General features: G+C 46.8%; 1 pseudogene; it reads left to right on the top strand.

The window, feature by feature from the left end:
- Nucleotides 1-2,067: 2,067 nt before the first annotated feature.
- Nucleotides 2,068-4,508, top strand: LOC120844425 (annotated as a pseudogene).
- The last annotated feature ends 1,004 nt before the right edge of the window (nucleotides 4,509-5,512 follow it).

The following is a 5,512-nucleotide window of genomic DNA, read 5'->3' as shown; positions in this document are numbered from 1 at the left end:
GGTGAGAGAGATTTGGAAAGGGGGTCATGGTGCCTGGCTTGACTTTTGGAAACGCAGTGCTATACATGAAATCTGAAATGCATGCAAGACTAGAAATAAGACAGCGCGGAGTAGGTAGGCTGGCTTTTGGGGCACATTGCAAAACGCCAAACCAGGGAGTACAAGGAGACATGGGATGGGCGTCATTTGAGGGCAGGGAAGCTGCGAGCAAGATAGAATTTGAGGATCGGCTGAGGCAAATGGATGGGGAGCAATGAGCACGAAAGGTTTTCAGCTATTTATACATGAGGAGTATAGACACGAAATGGAGACAGCGCACTAGAAAATTAAGAGGAAAGTTTTGAGGCTATAGTGGAGTTACGGAAGAGCAAGTCTCAGTTAAGAAGAAAGTTAAGGCCACAGAAAGAGATCGGTGACTAGAGGGAATGCAGAAAAAGACGGCTCTTTAAAGCTATAGATTAAACAAAACAGTTATTGTCAAAGAAAGCATTTATGACTATTTTAGGGGAAGCTCATTGCTGTTCGAGGCAAGGACTAGGTGTTTTGCAAACCAGAACATACAAAACGAAGTACCAGGAAATGAATACAGTGTGCACTGCTTGTGGAAAGGAGGATGAGACGCCTGAGCACTTGATGCTCCACTGTAAAGGGCTTCACCTTATGCCTACCGAAGACAGGATAAATTTAATAAAGTCATTGGGTTTTAGAGACAGCGAAGGAAAAGTGGATTTCAAGACATTAGAAATTACCAAGCAAAGATTAAGTGAATGGTGGCAAAAAGCGAGAGAAAATTAGGTATTTTCGTATTAACTAATGGCAAGGGGGTTTTATAGCCTCACTTTCTTTTCAGTGCGGAGTGAATATAGTTTTCACATTTAAATATTCTAAGCTTAAATGGTAAAACAAAATGACTAGGTGGCCTAAGCTACCGTCCGATCCAAGCAAAGATTAAGTGAATGGTGGCAAAAAGCAAGAGAAAATTAGGTATTTTCGTATTAACTAATGGCAAGGGGGTTTTATAGCCTCACTTTCTTTTCAGTGCGGAGTGAATATAGTTTTCACATTTAAATATTCTAAGCTTAAATGGTAAAACAAAATGACTAGGTGGCCTAAGCTACCGTCCGATCCAAAGGGCTCAGCCGGATTCATCCATCTATCCATCCACCAAGGTCTCCGCGTCGTCCGGTTAAAATATCAGTGACTGATATTTTGTTACTGTCTCCATGCCCGCTGGCTTGCCCGAACCCCAAGAGATGTGAAAACCGCAAAAAAGGTAGACGCTTAAATGTGATTGCAGGGCCCCTTTAAATGAGGCAGTACCAGTCGACAAAGCAATAGGTTGGAAATTCCTGTTTATATCAGGAATATTGAAATCACCAAGAATGAGAATACGATTTCGATCTACATTCAGTTTATCTAGCAGCATATCAAATGAATTACATCCGAGCAAACAAAAACATATCGAAACCGTTCCTGGCTGCGAATTTCAAACAAGAAATTTAACGAAAAATGTTGTGCTATGGTGTGGCCGCACAAAAACATACGCCGGTTTAAATGAAGTTAAAACAAATTTCAGAGAGGAAACAAATATCATGTAATGAAGTAATACCGTATCACCTTTTTGTCAGCTGGTGCGGGGGTCGGCGCGCTTTGAGGACGGTCGTTATTTGCATGGTTTTCAGGTTCTTTTCCCTCTTTCTTTTAGTGTCGTATATACGTCGTGCACTTGAATGTGGAATATGCATTTGGAGTTGGATCAGATTAATCGTGAGTATACACACTTCCCAAGAGCTTTTCGGCAAGCAGGTGACCGCGCTTGAGTTGCTTTTCCCGCTTTTGTTTCGGGGACCTAAAGTTGACGTGGAACTCTAGCTTGTCTACTCCATGTTAACATCGACCACTACGAATAAGTATAATGTTGTGGCGGCGCTACTGTTGCATTTGTAGTCTGAAGAAGAAGAGGATCGAATAAAAAAGGTTGTTCTTCACCGGTAATGGAGCAGGGCGGTCGAGTTCAGCTGCCACGGCAGCATACAACAGATTGGCGACGAGGATGTACCGACAAGCATGAGCCTAGCGGTGCCGCCTCCTTTCCTCCCTGTTCCTGGGAGACCTGCTATCCCGTGGAAACAGTGGCGGCGGGTGTTCCAAAATTACTTGCTCGCCTCGGGGGCGACGCCCATGGACCTGCTCGGCGGAAGGCCTTACTTCTACATTGCCTCGGTGTTGAAGGACAGAGAGTCTTCTACACACTTCTGTAGACGCATCCTCCGGTACCACCACAGGCATAGGCGTGCGCACAGTGGGGGGGGGGGTTAGACGATTAGAAGGGGCGGCCGCCCCCTCTAATCGTCTAGGGGGGGGCGCAAAGTTGGCCCGACTCGAGGCGCGACGGCACCGGCGGTATAGGCCTCCTGCGCTGAAGCTTTGAACAAACTATAGCGCCCTCATTTTGGGTAGTACAAGCTCACCTGATTGAGCATAGCCCTACTTATGGCACGTTGGTCGAGCTTTTTCAATTCTATGTGGTGCTAAAGAGCAAAAAAACAACTTTGGACGCCAGAAATCGGCCAACTCAACGTTGCAAGAGAATCGAAAGTGCCAAATTCATGACACCACCGCTAGGGCACGCGTCTCTTACCTCTGGGTGGTGACGTCACAACACCTGTGTCGCGACGCTTTAATTTTTTTTTCTTTTTGATGTCTACTTTGGACGCGTGAAACGGCATCTCTTGGCTCACGCTCTCAGCGTCTTAGCTTTGACGGCGTTCGAATTTTTGTTCCGTCTTTGCATTTTCATCGTGATCTCGCGCTCCGCACCAGAGCAGGCACGCTTCTGCATGCGTAACATTTTGAGACGCTAAAATTTGTACTACCCAAAACAAGTACTAACAAGTCTTATTCGCAGCACCCTCTGGGCACCGCAGGAGGCCCATGGTTTCTTTTTGGACGGCATAAAACACCGACGCCAAAGTTCCCTCCCTCTAGTGCGCGCAACGAAACAAACAACCATAAAAACACGCCGCGACGCAGTCAGTCATCGAACAGTTCGCGACAAAATCGCGTAGAATTTTGCTTTAGACTTTTAACGATTGGTGAAAAGTACTATATCTCCCACATGCTACACATTTTCAGTAATCTAGCCATAAAATAATTTTACCACCACATAACATATCCATTAGTTTGTATAATGTTTGTTGAGCATGACATAATGCGTGGGTGTTATCTTGTTTCTATTACATGTTTCTATCAAGCGTCAGAAAGTAAGATTATCAACTATACATTTGGATGCTCAGAAGAAAAAAAATGGAATGTCATAGCGTTTATCTTCAATAATTACTAAATATTGTAACTTGCTGTTTCTCGTATTTTTAATCTGCGGTATATTCTCGTGCTTTTAAGCTTTGCTATTACGTTGTGTATTGGGTGGCGTTTTTCGTCCTCTGCATGAACGTTGCAGACGCCATATGACAGCTTTCGCCATGTGTAGGTGCACTCATGCGTTTACCCTGTATGTATAGTATATTTTCCATACAAGCAGAGTCACGTTGAGGCAATATTTTTAAATATTTTGTGCTGTTAAAGATGGCATATGTGTCGTCTCTTTTTCTGGTTTAGAAAGAATAAAAAAATTTTGTATGCGCGTTGTGTCACTGACGCCTCAGCTGCGTAGGGACTGCCTTTCTATGCGGACATTTCACAAGTGAAACCTACTGCTTAATAATATTTTGTATATGTTACAATTCAATATTGTTGAAATAAACGTTTCATAACCATATCTCGTCTCAGCACTACAATATGAGCGTAAGGACATCAGTGGGAGTGCGTTGATAGAAAGCGGAGGGGGGGGGGGGAGGGGGGAGGGGGGCGGCGGGGGCGCTCTGGGGAAACCTCGCCCCCCCTAATGAAAAATCCTGCGCACGCCTATGACTGCAGGAAACAACTGCCGGCACAAAGACACCGACTGCGCCGGACGAGTACGATGTCGCTTTGGCGGCCCTGGAGACCTACTTCGCGGCGACTTCGAACGTGGTCGTTGCACGACGTACCGCTTCAGGCAGCGAGCGCAGCTACCGGGGGAATCCGTCGAAGTATTCGTTGCCGAGCTGCGAGACCTGTCGGTGGACTGCGAGTTCGGACTCTTGGCGGACGAGCTCATCCGAGATCAGCTGGTGGCGAAGACTACGAGCCAGCAGTTACGAGAGCGTCTACTACTGGAAGGAAGTAGTCTAACCCTGTCCATCGGCCGACTGGTCGAGGAAGCGGTCCGGTACTCCAAAGAGCTCTTATCGTCTTCATCGGTGCAGAAGGTGGACGTTAAGTCTCCGAAAGCCGAGCGACCACAGCGTACACCTTCATCCTCCACTTCGAGGAAATGTTACCGCTGCGGGTCGTCGGGACATCTTGCAAATTCCGCTACATGCAAAGCAAGAGGAAAAAAGTGTGCTGGATGCGGGAAAGTCGGACATTTTCGCGCTGGCTGCAAGAGTAACCGCCAGTCACACTAGCAAAGCGGGTACTGTCGGAGAAGTTGCGTGCTTAAATGGCTCTGACGAGGACGTTTTTAGTATTCTTCACGTGCACGATAAACCGAAGAGCGGTATCGAAGGAACACCCCTATCATTCTTGGTTGACACAGGGTCAGCAGTTTCCATAATGTCGGAATATACGTACAGAAGAAACTTCAGTTCTGCTTACCAGCTGCAAGGTACGTCCGCAAGTTTGTTCGATTTTTCGCAGCTGAAGATCGCCGTAGCAGGCTGCTTTGTTGCTGCTGTCGGTTACAAGGAGCGCAAGGCTTCTATACACTTCTACGTTGTCCCGAACGGTACGGGCATACTCGGCATCAACGCCATATCGCTTGATTATCCCTTGAGATCAGCGGTATACGCTTTGAAATGTTTCAACACCACGTGCGTACCACCTGGACTCCCTCGAAATTTGGTAGATGACTTCGCTCACCTTTTTGACGGCACCCTTGGTACCGCGAAGGGGTTCGCTCACAAGGTGAAGACGCGTCAAGGAGTTCAGCCCGTTTCTGCTAAGCTGCGAAGACTTCCTCTTTCTGTCAGGGACGAAGTCTCCGAAGAGCTCCAGCGACTTCTACAGGCAGGCGTCATCGAGAGGATTGATGCGTCCGAATGGGTCTCACCGATCGTAGCAGTGAAAAAGAAGAACGGGAAAGTTCGACTATATGTCGATTTAAGAGAAGTAAACAAGGCTGTCATAATTGATAGCTTTCCGTTGCCTCACACTGAGGAACTGCTACAAGCACTAGTCGGAGCTAAGTACTTTTCACACCTGGATCTATCGAGCGCGCACCATCAGGTCCTTTTGTGCCCGGAAAGCTGAGACCTTACGGCGTTCATAACCCACGATGGACTTTTCAGGTTCACCAGGGTTTGTTTTGGGTTGGCATCGGCTCCTGCTGCGTTCCAGAAAATGATGACTACAATCCTGAAGGGATGCCAACAAGTACGCTGCTATCTGGATGACATCATTGTTTTTGGAA

The sequence above is a fragment of the Ixodes scapularis genome, unplaced genomic scaffold, assembly GCF_016920785.2.
Source record: "Ixodes scapularis isolate PalLabHiFi unplaced genomic scaffold, ASM1692078v2 PGA_scaffold1__304_contigs__length_218370807, whole genome shotgun sequence".
Lineage (NCBI taxonomy): Eukaryota > Metazoa > Arthropoda > Arachnida > Ixodida > Ixodidae > Ixodes > Ixodes scapularis.
This window is presented reverse-complemented; position numbering and strand designations above follow the sequence as displayed.